Below are 16112 nucleotides of genomic sequence, written 5' to 3'. Positions count from 1 at the left end.
GAGAATTACAGAATTATTATCCTTTCCTGGGAAAAACCTAGGAGAAAACACCAATAAGTCTTTCCTATTGTTTTAATAAAAAGAATCAAACTAATCAGAAAGTTGATTGCAGAGATGAGAAATTTTTGGAAGCAGCTTCCTAGTTCCCCAAAACTGAATTCCATTCCACTGGTCTTGATGTGTTTAGGTTCAGAGAAAATTGCCTGTTTGGTTCCCACAGGTCCTGCATACTTTAAGGTAATTAGAGAAGATAAACTTTTTCCATGTATGAATTGTGTTCCTTAATTCTATCTTTTTGATTATTTCAAATTCCTAGGTCAGTGCTCCTTAGCCCTAGCTGCATATTAGATTCATCCCACGCTAGACCAATTGTATCAGAATTTCACAACCTCTGTCTGGAGTGAGAACCAGGCTTACTGGGTTTTGTTTTTGTTTATTTCTTCATTTTGTTTTAATTCTTTTTGGATAGTATTCATTTATTTATTTATTTATTTATTTTAGTGTTTACTTATTTATTTTAAGAGAGAGAGAGTGCACAAGCAGGGGAGGGGCAGAGAGAGGGAGAGAATATTCTAAACAGTCTTCGTGCTGTCAGTGCAGAGCCCCAAACAAGGCTGGATCTCACAAACCATGTGCTCATGACCTGAGCCGAAATCGAGAGTTGGACACTTAACCAACTGAGCCACCCAGGTGCCTCTGAAGTCCCTTTTTCTATTGGAATATCATTATATATGTGTCCTCTATGCTATCTTCCTTCATCATGTCAAACAGAGGCTGATGTGTAAAGAAGTTGTTCAGATCTGGAAATGATTTCAAGAACTATCGCATCTTCCAGTTTTTATCTGTTGCTCTAATTACCGATCCATCTCAGAAAAGTTTCCTGAGTTTTTATATTATAAATGATTTTCCAAATACAAAAGATCTGAAAGGGACCTCTCTCTTGGTCTCCTTTATGAGGCTTATTTTGAAAGCTTAAGGACAAATAAGAATCCGTAGGATTCAAGACTCCAAAGAGAAGAGGAAAGAGTATGTAGACAGCATAATTTACAGTCACTAGTAATGCCTTTCATCAAACAAAGAAAGTGAAATCTATGATAAAGTTCCACTTTATAAAGAATTCTCCTAATTCATATTCACAAATTGATGCAGAATTTTATATATTCACATTTTTCCATTTTGTATTTGAATCATTCCTAGTGCATTAGATTTTGCAGCCAGTCCCTTGAAAAATAGCCTAAGAGTTTACTTGTGTATTGTCCTTTTGTAAAGGAGATTTCTGGCAATGTGAGCACTCATCTTCTCATTTTGGGGATTTCCATGAGAATTAGTGGGATTTGCGTTCGGTTCCTATTTACCTCTCTGGAATGAATTCACCAAAGGTTAATTTAATCACAGTTTCTTTCAAGATCATGAGAATGCATTCTAGAAAATGATAAATTAGCTTTAACATCATTTGGGGGGATGGGAATGGAATTACAGAATAATTTAAATCTGATGAAGATATTTTTGAAGTAGCAGCTTGCACTCAACACTAATGAAAAAAAATTGGAACTGTTTATTTTCCTAGTATTAATGCTTCAATGTTCTCTATAAATATTCAGAAGGATGTAATATAACTTGTATGATACTAACTTTTCTAACCTTTTCTAGCTAAGAGATTTCTCAGTTGTCTCCTAGTAAATATATATAAACAGTGATTTACTGTTTGAAATGGAAAATGCATGTAGGTTATATTAATGCTTTTAATCTTTACAAAAGATTGCTTAATTGGAAGACCCTCAACAGGAGGCTCTGTGATAAAATTGCTCTTTTTCCTGATGTTCTTTGGCACTGAATTTTTTTTTCCTGGTGGAGGCTACAGTTTTGTGACAGTTCACACCTTTGTCTGATATTTCCTTCTTTCTCTGGCTTGCAAAAAGAAGTCCCACATCTGAGTTCATGAATGATTTGCCCATTTAAGTCATTTTGATAGACTTTGCTCTTTTTTTTAAAATTTTTTTACATTTATTCATTTTTGAGAGAGAGAGAAAGAGAGAGACAGAGACAGAGTATAAGCAGGAGAGGGGCAGAGAGAGAGATACACACACAGAATCCAAAGCAGGCTCCAGGCTCTGAGCTGTCAGCACAGAGCCTGATGTGGGGCTCTACCTCACAAACTGCGAGATCATGACCTGAGCCAAAGTCGGACACTTAACCGACTGAGCCACCCAGGCACCCCTGACTTCACTCTTACTTTAAGCCAAACCAACATAATCAAGGACATTTACCAAAAGTTCAAAATATTTTTTTCTCTTTTGGAGAAGACAAATGACTCCCTGGGTTGTGAAGGTTTCCTAGTCATTCTAATTCAGCCTGAGCGCATGAGTGCCTAAAATGTTCCAGGTTCTGTGCTAGGCATTCCAGGGTTAACAGTGAACGCCTGCCAGCGAATCACATATGAGGGGAGAATAGAACACAAATAACTATGGTATAATGTTGTATGCATAATATGCAGGGTGAGACCACAGAGAGATGACAAAAATCTCTGAAAAAGTCAGAGAGGGCAGTTACAAGTAATAGAAACTGATTCAGGATCAAGCCAAAAGAGAAGAGTCTGTCTCTGTGATCAAGTTATTAGAAAGAAATGCATTTCTGATGGATTAAAAGCGAGACGGGGGTGGGGAGCATGAAAGAACAGGCCTCAAAAAGGACCTAAATTAAAGAGTTCTGAGCTTCTAAGTGGAAGAAACTGAAGGACAGTTGCTAAAGGGAGTTGCTGAGGGATGAGTCAACTCCGGATATTTTCTGTCTCTGTGTCACTCCTCTCAAGATTTCCAAGAGATGAAGCATTATTTACAATGGCCAAATTATAGAAGCAGCACAAGTGTCCATTGATTGATGAATGGAGAAAGAAGATATGGTGTACATTTATGTATACATACAATGGACTATTACTCATATGGAATTTACCATAGAAAAGAATAAAATCTTGCCATTTGCAGTGACATGAATGGAACTAGAGAGTATAAAGCTAAGTGGAATAAGTCAGTCAGAGAAAGACAAATACCACATAATTTCACTTGTATGTGGAATTTAAAAAACAAAACAAGCAAAGAAAAAAGACAAACCGAAAAACAGACCCTTAACTCTTAGAGAACAAACTGGTGGTTACCTGAAGGGAGGCAGGTGAGGAGGATGGGTGAAATAAGTGATGGGGATTAAGAGCACTCTTATCTTCAGCATTGAGTAATGTATAGAATTGTTGAATCACTATATTGTGCACCTGAAGCTAATATAACACTGTATGTTAACTATACTGGAATTAAAATTTAAAAACGTAATTTAAAACCCCCTCCGAATCTCAACAATGCCACACACACACACACACACACACAATTCCCAAGAGAATGAATGTCTAATTGGCCCAGTGCAGGCGAAGTGCCTATTCCTTAGCTGGAGCAGGACAAGACACTGATTGACAGTGCAGTCAAGGCTGTGTGCAACGGGAGAAGAGGAATTCCCAAAAGAAAATCAAGGTGCTGCTATTGAAAGAAGATGGGATAGATGCTGTTAAGCAAAATAACAGAGGTCTACTCCAGGAAGGGATATTTAATCCTTGGAGGAGTAAGATTCTCTTAGGAAGAAAATGGAGGAATGTTATTCTAAATAGAGGCCATAGAATAAACAAAGACAGAGTCATGGAAGAAGACCTTGTCGTATAATGACAAGAAATTTAGTATGGTGGAAATAAACTGTGTAATGAGGAAGTCTGAGTGTTAAGAAGTGACATGAAATAAGGAAAGATTTCCATAGGTCATGTGAAAAGGTTAGGACTCAATCCCATAGGTAATCATGTTTTATTATTAATTTTTTAAATAATTCAAATCCATAGAAAAATAGACAAAAGTACGGGTAGAGAATTGGCAGAAGAAGAAATTTAGATGACTAATATACGTATGAAAGAAAATATAAATTGACACTATTTTCTTCCTATTAAATTAACAAAGATTTCAAAATAATAAGTATACCTAGAGTTTGAGAGGGAGAGCTGGAATGGATACTATAGGTGAAAGTATAAATTAGAATAAGTGTAATTTTCCTAGATAAGGATTTGATAAAGTATATCAGATCCTTAAAATTCCCCCATTTTCTGCTCTAAAAATTCTGTTTCTAGGATTTTGCATTAAGGCAACATTAGATGCAAATATTAAGGTTTAACGACAACAGTGTTTTATAAAACCAAAAAACTGGGAATTTCCTAAATAATCAATACTAGAAAAGAATCATATAAATTATATATCCCAATTCAGACATTAGCCATGTTTTCAAAGAATTTATAGTAACACTGCAGGATGCTGATGATATATTAAGCAAAAAAGTAGTATATAGGGTGGCTCAGTCGGTTTAGCGTCAGACCCTTGATTTCCACTTGGGTCATGATCTCATGAGAGATGGAGGCCAGCATCAGCCTCTGCCCTGAGCACAAAGCCTGCTTGGGATTCTCTCTCTCTCCCTCTCCCTGTGCCCCTCCCCCACTCATGCTCTTTCTCTCTAAAAAATTTAAAATAAATGTAAAAAAATAAGATGAAGACTTTTGAAGTGAAGATATATTTATAGAGGTGGTTGTATAAAAAGTCAAGCAATGCATGGATCTAATAAAACTTTGCTTATTGTCAGTATTTGACATAGAACCTTGAAAAGTAACTTCACATAAACAGGAATTCTTAGTGTGGTAATCTGCTTTGTCATTACCTCAAGTTAGAGGGCACTCTGTCTTTCATAAAGATGTGATGAAGGTTGTTTCAGTTACATATTTGTGACAATTTGGGTATATTTTTCATATCCTCTAATCCAAAGTTTCTCCTGCCCTCAGGTAAAAAACTTTTTGCCTGTCTCTGTCTAAAGGTTGTGAGGAAGAGATGGGGCTCAATATTTATTTTAATCCTTTGTGTACTAGCAGCCTGCTTTTATTTTCCATACCATCTTCTGTCCTTTAAAGTCTAGGCTAATTCATGCCTTAGAACTGGCAAGGGAAGTCCCATCTTCTGAGCATTTCCTTGAGAACATCTGACAACATACCCTAAATACATGTAAGGAACAAACAAACAATACTAACTTCTAAATGTGTACAGGAGACCACTTAAAATAGGCTCTCAACAAATGGTGGTGGGAAACTGGATATTCACATGCAAAAAAATAAAGTTGGGCCCTTACGTTACATTGTATACCAAAATTATTTCAAAATGGAGTAAAGATCCAAACTATAAAGCTCTTTAGAAGAAAACATAGAAAAAGTCATGGCATTGGATTTGACAATGATTTCTTGGACAAGACGCTAAAAGCACAGGCAGCAAAAGCAGAAATAGACAAATGGGACTACAGCATACTTAAGAAAAAAAACATATGTGCATCAAGTACACAACCAACAGAGTGAAGAGGCAACCTACAGAATGGTAGAAAATATTTAAAAATCATAGATCTCATAACACGTTAATACTAGAATATAGAAATAACTTTACAACTCAACAACAAAATAACCTGATTAAAAAATGGGCATACGACTTGAATAGACATTTCTCTGAAGATGACATATAAATGGCCAAGAAGCATATAAAAAGATGTTCAACATCCCTAATCATTAGAGAATTGCAAATCCAAACCACCATGAGATAAAACCTCATACCCACTAGGATGGCTACTATCACAAACAAAACCAGACCGAAGCAAACAAAATCAAACCAGAAAATAACAAGTATTTGTGAAGATATGCAGAAACTAGAACTCTTGTGTATTGTTGTAGGAATGTAAAATGGTACAACCACTCTGGAAAACATTATGGTGATTCCTCAAAAATTTTTAAATAGGACTACTATATGATTCAGCGTTTCCACATCTGGGTATATATCCAAAATAATCAAAAGCATAGTTTTGCAGAGATATGTGTACACCTGTTCACAGCAGCATTATCACAGTTAGCCAAGAAAGGGAAACAATCCAAACGTCCACCAACAAATGAATGGAAAAACAAAATGAAGATATACATGGAATATTATTCAACCTTAAAGAGGAGGGAAATCCTAACACATGCTACAACATAGATACACCTTGAAGACTTTTTTTTTTTTAATTTTTTTTTCAACGTTTATTTTTTATTTTTTTGGGACAGAGAGAGACAGAGCAGGAACGGGGGAGGGGCAGAGAGAGAGGGAGACACAGAATCGGAAACAGGCTCCAGGCTCTGAGCCATCAGCCCAGAGCCCGACGCGGGGCTCGAACTCACGGACCGCGAGATCGTGACCTGGCTGAAGTCGGACGCTTAACCAACTGCGCCACCCAGGCGCCCCGAAGACTTTTTAATTAGTGAAATAATCCAGTTACAAAAAGACAAACAGTGTATGATTCCACTTATATGAAGTAACTAGAGTAGTCAGATTTCATAGAGACAGAAAGTAGAATGGTAGTTGCAAGCAGCTGGGGTGGAGGGAGGAGGAAGAAAAGAGGAGTTGTTTAATGGAGTAGTTAATTTCAGTTTTGCAAGATGAAAAGATTCTGAAGACCTGTTTTACAACAAAGTGAATATGCTTAACAGTGCTGATCTATACAATTAAAAATGGTGAAGGTGGCAAATTTTATGTGTGTGTTCTATGGTGCTTTTTAAAATTATCATGGTCAGGTGGGGGCAGGTATAATATGATTCAGAGCACTCAGTGTTTTGGGGGAAAAAATCTGGATTTCTGTACCTGAAACATTCGAGGAAAAATTACCCTGAGGCTATAAAACACATGCATCAAGAAAAGTGTTCAAGGGTTTTAGGAATTTAACTGGTGGGAGAATCCTTTGGTAGGAGGGTTAGAAAAACACATGGAGTTGGATCCGGTAGAATCTCACCGTTGCCCCTTACTAGATAGAAAGTTTGGGGGTGTGCCATGAAACATCATTCACTTTAGAATCTGGAGGGTGGAGGATTGACTCCCTGTGTGCTCTTGTTAGAGATGCACAATGCAAGGTATGAGAAGTCCTGCCCAGCATTCTGGGCATTCTGTTTAATTAAGTGATTCCTAACTTGTCTGGCAGAACCCTTATTAATATCACTCAGAAGACATTTTAGGGTAATTTCTTGATGATTATTATTTGCAAAGAGAATTGCTCATGTTTAAAAAATAATTTTTAATGTGCCATAATGTGTACTATCTCAATGAAATTGATAATGGTATTAGCTACAAGCACAGCGGGCTAATAAGGCAAATGATTATAAATAGGACCTGCATCCTTCATTCAAGCAGCTGCTGAAGTCTCACCTCCTTTAGAAAGCTTTTTTGGAATAAATAAAATAGCATAAATTCCCAGGACCCCATTATGTCCTGATTATCATTTCATGTACTTTTTCAAGTACAGTTCCAGTCTAACCAAGGTTGCTTTTTGGACCAGATGCTTTTGAGGAAACATAGCTTAACAATGAATAGGTGATTTCAGTTGATTCAGGTATTATTATATCTCTGAAGAAAACACTAAATTGGAGAATATATTTTTAATATGTAGAAAAAAGATCTTTCTTTAAAAAAAAAAACACTGTTTTTATTACGGACAACTTAAAGCTTGTACAGATTAGACAGAATGGTATAGTAATCGCAAGTGTTTTAACTACTCTTGGCCAATTGTACCTTTACACCATTCTCACCCAGCAACACTCATCCCCTCCTCCCATCTTATTCTGAGGCACACTTCTAACACCATTCAATTTTATCTATAAATATTTCAGTCATAGCTCTCTAAAGGAGAAAGATTCATTCTTTTAAAAAGCATAACAGTATCACTTAGGAATTTCTTCTACTATTTAGTAGGTTGCCTTTTTGTTTTGCTGATGGCTTCCTTCACTGTGAAAAAGCTTTTTATTTTGGTGTAGTCTTGATAGTTTAATTTTGCTTTTGTTTTCATTGCCAAAGGAGACATACCTAGAAAAATGTGTCTATTGATGATATCAAAGAGATTATGGCCTATGTTTTCTTCTAGGAATTTTATGGTTTCAAGTCTCACATTTAAGTCTATCCATTTTGGGTTTATTTTTGTGTATGGCATGAGAAAGTTGTCCAGTTTCATTCTTTGCTACGTGGCTGTCCAGTTTTCCCAGCACCATTTGTTGAAGAGACTGTTTTTTTTCCCAATTGTATATTTTTACCTCCTTTGTTGTGAATTAATTGACCATATAAGCATGGGTTTATTTCTGGGTTCTCTATCCTGTTCCATGGATCTATGTGTATGTTTTTGTGCCAGCATCATATTGTTTTGATTACTGCAGCTTTGTAGTATACCTTGAAATCTAGGATTGTGATACCTCTAGTTTTGTTCTTCTTTTTCTTAAAAATTTTTTTAAAAATGTTTATTTACTTTTGAGAGAGAGAGAGACAGAGTGTGAGCAAGAGAGGGGCAGAGAGAGAGGGAGACACAGAATCTGAGGCAGGATCCAGGCTCTGAGCTGTCAGCACAGAGCCCGATGCGGGACTCGAACCCAGGAACTGTGAGATCATGACCTGAGCTGAAGTCAGACGCTCATCCAACTGAGCCACCCAGCCACCCCTCTTTTTCAAGATTGCTTTGGCTATTCAGGGTATTTTGTGGAGAAGATATTTGCAAATTCCATGTCTGATAAGGGGTAATAACCAAAATATATAAAGAACTTACCAAAAATACCCCAAATAATCCAATTAAATATGAGCAGAAGACATGATTAGACATTTTTTCCAAAGAAGACATACAGATGGCCAACAGAGATACATGAGGAAGTGCTCAACATCCCTCATCATCAGGGAAGTACAAATCAAAACCACAATGAGGTATCACTTCACATCTATCGGAATGTCTAAAATGAAAAACAGAGCAAACAACAAGTGTTGGCAAAGATGTGGAGAAAAAGGAATTCTTGTACACTGTTGGTGGGTATGCAAGCTGGTGCAGCCACTGTGGAATACAGTATGAAGGTTCCTCAAAAAATTAAAAATAGAATTATCATATGAACCAGTAATTCCACTTCTGGTTATTTACCCAACAAAAGTGGAAACACTAATTCGGAGAGATATGTGCATCCTTATGTTTATTACAGCATTATTTACAATAGCCAAATTATGGAAGCAACCCAAGCGTCCCATCAATAGATGAATGGATGAAGATGTGGTATATATATTCAATGGAGTATTACTTAGCCATACAACAGAATGAAATCTTGCCATTTATAACATATGGATGGAATTAGAGAGTGTAATGCTAAGGGAAATAAGTCAGTCAGAGAAGGGCAAATACCATATGATTTCACTCATGTGTGGAATTTAAGAAACAAAACAAATGAACAAAGAAAAGGAGAGACAAACAAAACAACAGATTTGAACTATAGAGAACAACCTGATAGTTGCTGGAGGGAAAGTGGGTGGGGGGATGGGTGAAATAGGTGAAGGAGATTTAAAGTACACTTATCATGATGAGCACTGAGTAATGTATAGAATTATTGAATCATTATATTGTACACCTGAGATTAATATAACACTATATGTTAATTATACTTTAATAAATAAATAAAAATAAAAAAACATAACATACTAATTATCATACTAAAAAATTAACAGTATTCATTTGCCTAAAAAAGTTTTTTACCAGTTCATTAATTTGTTCAAATTAAGGTCCACATATTATGATTGGCTGATATGTTTTTAAATATTTTTCAAGTATGGATTCCGTCTCCATTTCCTTTTTCCCTCTTGTAGTTTTTTTGCTGAAGTGATGGCTAGGGTGACCAACTTGTCCTGGTTTGCCCATAACTTTCCCTATGTTAGCACTGAAAATCTCGTGTTCTGGGAAGTCCTTCAAGCTGGGATTATTTATTCTACGAAGGTCCCCACAATATGGATTTTACTGATTGCATCCCCATGACAACATGTTCCCTCTGTCCTCTCTATTTTTGTGAATTGGTAGTCTAGTGTTTTGATTAAATTCAGGTTCAGTCATCCTTCCTTCCTTCCTTCCTCCCTTCCTTCCTTCCTTCCTTGGCAAGATTGCCCTTTTGGTTACAGTGTCGAACATTTACATCAGGAGGTACATAATGTCTGGTTCTCTATCCTTTGTGATGTTAGCAGTTGTTGACAAACAATGTGTAGATTAGCAAAATGTCTTTAAAATTCCTTCCCTTCTCTTATTTCTTCCCCTGTTGCAGATGTTCTTGGTTGCATACTCTCTTAGACTCAGGCTGCCATACCAAATTTTTCGGACTGCATGCCTTAAAAGATAGAAATTTCTTTTCTCACAGTTCTGGAGGCTAGAAGTCTGACATCAAGATGGTGACAGGGTTTTTTCTTCTGGGGTTGCTTTCCTTGGTGTGTAAAAGGCCATCTTCTTCCTGCATCTCCTTATCGTCTTCCCTTTCTATTTGTCTGTGTCCTCATCTCTTCTTCTAAGGACACCAGTCATTGGATTAGAGCCCACCCATTGACCTCATTTTATGTTAATTACCTCTTTAAAGACTAAATATGGTTACTTTCTCAGGTATTGGGGGTTAGGACTTCAACATATAAATTTGGGGGGAACAAAATTTAGCCCATAGCACATACCAAATCCTGCTTATTTCTCTTTGTCCTTTCTAACAGTAATTCCCCTCTATGCCTGACTACCATGAGGTTCAGGGAAAGGAAGCTTCATCCTGAGCACAGGAGGGTGAAATATGATTGATCGAAGCCATATGTTGGTCCTATTTTCCTTGCCAGGGAATGATCTTAGCATGGTTATAACACGCTGTTCTGGCAGTGAGATGTGAGAGAGTCAGCTGGGAATCTTCTGACAAGGGTTTTCCTCACTGATTAAAAAGATGACACATGAGAAGAAACAGAGCTTCTTCTACTGAAACATGGGGGAAGCAGGCTGAACTGGCTAGTTGACAAAACATTTAAATTGACATGGAGGGCAGAGCACAAGGATGGAAGTCCTGGAAGAGACTGTGGAATCTGAATTAATCAACTCTGCTTCCTTGCTTTGTAATTTTTATGTGTGATGATAAATCTTCCCTTAGTTTAAAGGGCACTTTTAGCTTGGATTTCTGTTCCTGATTTTGCAGGCATCCTCAGTGACATGTCCCTGAATTGTCTCCCACACATTCAACCACTCCAGACCTGGCTCATGTTAGTCTTCACTCCTCCCCTCCAAACCTCCTCTTCCCTTTCTTTTCATCCTTATAGGGATTTTTTTTTTCCTTTCGACTCTAAATTTTCCAACCTTTCCAGTTACTCCTCTCCTATTTCCCCCTATGGTTGTAGGCTAAAGAAAAAGACTGTGAATGCTAACAATTTGTAATTGTTGCCTGTCTTCATATATGTACTTTTCTCTTTTTCATTGCACCTAGTGATAATGCTAAAGTCCTTTGGGTGGTTGGGGTACTCTTCAGAAAAAAAATGTATAGTACTCTCTCTATTTCCTGGATGCACCCCTTATACCATGGGAGAGGTGAATCAGCTTCCTGTCTGTGCTAGACAGAATCTTCTCTTCGTCTCGGAGCTCAAGGCAAAGTTAAAGTGTTATTTTTGCTTGCTCCATTACAGCTTTTTGGAAAGAAAAGATGGAAAGCAACTTTAGATCTTTTTATAGGTAAATTTTATAAGAAAAGAGCCACACCTTCTTGCCAATTAAATTTTTGCTTTATTATTTTTCTGTGTTTAATCAATCATTTGTCTTTTATGTCTCTCTCAGGGTTGATTTCTATAACCAAGTGCATAAGAGGTAGGGTGACCGTATAACTTATCATCCAAATTGGGACACTTCTGCAAATCAAAGGAAATGGGTCCACAGGCATAAGCCAGATCTCCCAGGCCACTTGTGATGTACATTCACTCCAATTAGAGTACTGTGAAGGCATTCACCATTTCCCTCTGTAGAAATGTGTAAAGAGATTCCTCACAAGTATTTTAGGGACATGAAAATTAGCGCTAATGGTCCCTCCAGAAGTCCAAACTCTCAGAAAGTTGCAGCTCCTAGGAATATCAGAGAGGTGTTCAAAATACAAAACAGTCTAATAAAGGTATTCCTTAATTTCAAAACCCGGGGCATAAATAAATAAATTTCCAGCACTGCTAGGAATTTACCCAAGGGACACAGGAGTACTGATGCATGGGGGGGGGCACTTGTACCCCAATGTTTATAGCAGCACTCTCAACAATAGCCAAATTATGGAAAGAGCCTAAATGTCCATCAACTGATGAATGGATAAAGAAATTGTGGTTTATATACACAATGGAGTACTACGTGGCAATGAGAAAGAATGAAATATGGCCCTTTGTAGCAACATGGATGGAACTGGAGAGTGTGATGCTAAGTGAAATAAGTCATACAGAGAAAGACAGATACCATATGGTTTCACTCTTATGTAGATCCTGAGAAACTTAACAGAAACCCATGGGGGAGGGGAAGGAAAAACAAAAAAGAGGTTAGAGTGGGAGAGAGCCAAAGCATAAGAGACTCTTAAAAACTGAGAACAAACTGAGGGTTGATGGGGGGTGGGAGGGAGGGGAGGGTGGGTGATGGGTATTGAGGAGGGCACCTGTTGGGATGAGCACTGGGTGTTGTATGGAAACCAATTTGACAATAAACTTCATATATTGGAAAAAATAAAAATAAAAATAAATAAATTTCCAATCCAAGTCACTTTTCAAATATTCCCTAACCCATGAGAGGGCACTTGAGATGGAACAACTTTAGGAACATGTTCTTGTCAGCATGTTTCCACAGTAGGGGAGATCTGTGAGCAGTAGAGAGATGAGTAAGGAGTGAGTTACAAAATGCTTTGTTTAGGTTGCACCAAGGGCACGTGGATGGCTTTCTGCTCCTGGCTTCAAACCACGGAGGTAGAGAGACAGTTTTTTTTCTAGAAACTTAACAAAAAACAGATCCAAGTGTCACTAGCAGAATGTGAAATGACAGGCTGTGGCTCTGACATTGTCACACAAATGCCAAAATACAACCAAGCTCAAAATAGACCAGCCTTAGAAAACATTAACAGTATGTTCTGGAAGAGCAAGGGAAAAACAACCGGTAAAAGAATATTCTTTATTATGGCTTGAGACTCACTAATATTTTTCAAACTTCAATCTGCCTAAGAAAATGCGCACTTGCCTTTTTTTCTGTCAAAACCTCACACTCCTCAAATGACACCCCATCCATCTTTATTCTGTGGTTTCCTATGATAGTAGGAAGATCCATACATGGATATCTACAGAAGAAACTGAATTGACCAAAGCGTGCTAGGAGAAAATAAAAGAAAATTATATAAAGGTAAGACAACATATGGACAAGTATTTTACATTCCAAGACACAAAACGGAGAAGATTGATAGCTAATTAGGCATTTTGGTCTTTTTGACACCTGCTTGAGATTAGGGAGGTGGGACTGAGATACTTATTACTCCACTAAGCCGATGTTAATAGTCTTACTAAATGTCACATTTCTGGTAAGTGTTATGCTCAGGGCCTGAACTCAAACCCAGATCTTCTGGCTTTACACCTCCAGCTCATTCCATCAGCATGCCCCTGAACAGCGCCCCACCCCCTCCCGCCGCCCTACCCCACAACAGATCTGCCTCTGGTTGCCCCTTCTTCTGGGGGTCTGAGGACCTGGCCTCAGGCTGGTAGGGGATGAGGGAGGGGCCCTGCCTTGAATGTGGAAAGAGGGGAGGAGCAGTTGACTCAGGAGATCTCTTGGGTACTGTCTGTTCATTTGTTGTGCTATGCCTATGGACACATGCAACTGTGTACTTGCCATGGGCTCAGATGCCAGTTCGAGGTGATCCATTTTGGTGATACCAAAAGCAAAAGCATTACCTCAAAAATATCATACCTAGATCAATATAGTAAAACAGTGCCTCACAACACCATTCATTCACTACATCCGAGCTACTCTGGTGTTCTAAACCTGAGTACATTTGTAGCTGTTCTAGCCTGTGATTGCCAACAATAGGGACTCCTGACCTCTAGCTGTCTAAGAAGTAAGTAGTGGTTGTAAGAGTTGGGGCAGTGGGAAGTGGTTGGTAAGAAGCAGAATCCGTGAATAATTTAAATAATGCAGAAAGACTCACAGAGACAACATGCTTAATTAACCAGAAGTCTACACAGATTAAACAAAACAAGATTTTAAAATGTCTTTTGGTGGGAATTTCATCAATATTCTTATCAGAAGACCTGATTTGCACTTAAATATGTATGTCTGATGAATAAGACAATGAGAAACAAAGTTTTATTAATAATAGCAATTTTAGAGAAAGATGAAGATTTTAGCAGCTGGTGCCCATCATCAGAAAAAATAACTAAAGGTGTTCCTGATGGTGAAGAGCATGGGAGTCAGGGGATTAGCCCATGGCTGACTATGAGTCCCACAGGGAGATGAGCCCAGCTAAGAAGCCACAGTGCAGGGCTCTCTTTGATGTTCAAGTTCTGGAACTTTTTCAGTTAAGTTTCATGGACCAATTAAGAATCCAGCCCTCTGTGGATCCTTACAAGGTCCCCGTTGGTTCATGGATCCTCCTTAGGATTTAGGCCAAGTAATCAGAGGGACCAATGTTTGTGTTTTATTCAGTCTTCCCAAAGTGATTCTGGGCTTTGTATTGGTCGATGTGCCTGTAGAAGCTTCCCTATGAATACTTGTGGAATGAGATTCCCTACCTTTCTACTCTTCTTTGCATCTCATTTCCAGGTAGAGAAAGGGTTGGACCCCAGAGTTCGGTAGTTATTCAGTATTCTACTTTTAACTTGATTGGTGCTTCTGCTTTTGACCTGGGCTTCCCTAGGACAGATACTGGGGCTCATGCCTGCTTTTTGTCTTTCCTGATCTGGTTTTAGTTCATTGACTACTCACCCAGGTATTGGATATGGCTGCTGATTACCTGTAAGGTAGGCATTGTGCAGCTGCTAATACAAGCTTGGCCTCCTGCTTGGATGCAAACTTTTCACTCTGGAAGCATATGTGATTTGTCTACTGCATGCACTGAGGAACTTGTTTAAACAGTAAATTTGCCTCTAATACACCTCAAATTTATCAGAAAAATTAGCTTCAGAAACACTAGTCATTTTATGACTAGCAGTACAAATATATAATAATTTTGTGAGATAGCTATTGAATTGCACATAATTAATTGATCGATTTAAACCTCAAAGAATAAGCTTCAAACTGAGCAAAGAGAAATCTAAAGTATTAACTGCCAAGCCACATACATCGACTGACAAAGTGAACAGCCCACTCTTATTCTATCAAACTTGTAAATGGTGATTCATTCCTGTTTCTTATCAGGGAGTCTATTTTGTTTATTATAATCATATTTATCCTAGAACTTTGGTTTTTTAAGTAAATAACTTGTACAAAAGTGGGATTATTGTTCAAATAGCAATTATCTATTTACAAATCTTATTGCTGTCTTTAGATTCCCACATAAAAGCAGGCTGGAGGAAAAGGAACACTTTACACTGTGATTTCTGTGCTGAGAGTTTGATGGGAGATGGGGGGAAGCTTTATGCAATTCTAAACGGAATTTATTCGACTACAGAATTAACTGTCTCTCCCAACACCCCCATATCCACCCACATACAACCTCTTGAAGTAATTTGAGATTAAATGTAAAAGAAACCCAAGAACATCAAGCATACGTATGTTAAATTAAAGAGAAAGCACGCCACAGAAGCTGCTCATAGGAATTATGAACTGAAACAAGAGTCTTGTCCTTGAACAAATGAAGCTTCAAGTTCATCCTAGCAGGGTTTAAAATACTGATGCCATCTTTGAAATACAACTTTAAGATAAGGTTATTTAAAGTATAGCAGTCTTCAGTTCTCAAGGTTAATGTAGTTACTAAATATCCATTTTGTTTTGATCTTACTGACCTCTAATCAGTGTTCCTGAACATCTTGTCCAGCAAATCAAGAGTCTCAGTGAACTAAAGAATGGTCTCTTCACATATGGTCTCCAAACCGCAGAGAGTATGCAGTCCTCATGGAGGGTGAGCAGGAAAGCAAGATAGGGAGCTGAGACGTGTAGGCTGGGGCCACTGTTCTTGGGGAGAGAATGGAGAAGATGATGGCCATGAGAACCCAGGTTGGTGACACTAAGAGCAGTTGGGTCAC

The 16112-nt window shown here is 37.9% G+C and overlaps 1 protein-coding gene across 3 annotated transcripts in view; it reads left to right on the top strand.

The window, feature by feature from the left end:
* PDE11A (phosphodiesterase 11A) overlaps positions 1 to 16112 on the top strand; it is a 378310-nt gene that overhangs the window by 99393 nt on the left and 262805 nt on the right. The gene's annotated exons all lie outside the window — the stretch shown is intronic.

Source organism: Herpailurus yagouaroundi, unplaced genomic scaffold (genome assembly GCF_014898765.1).
Source record: "Herpailurus yagouaroundi ecotype Mexico unplaced genomic scaffold, PumYag 140, whole genome shotgun sequence".
Taxonomy (NCBI): Eukaryota; Metazoa; Chordata; class Mammalia; order Carnivora; family Felidae; genus Herpailurus; species Herpailurus yagouaroundi.
Note: the sequence above shows the minus strand (reverse complement) of the source record. Positions and strands in the feature narration are given on the sequence as shown.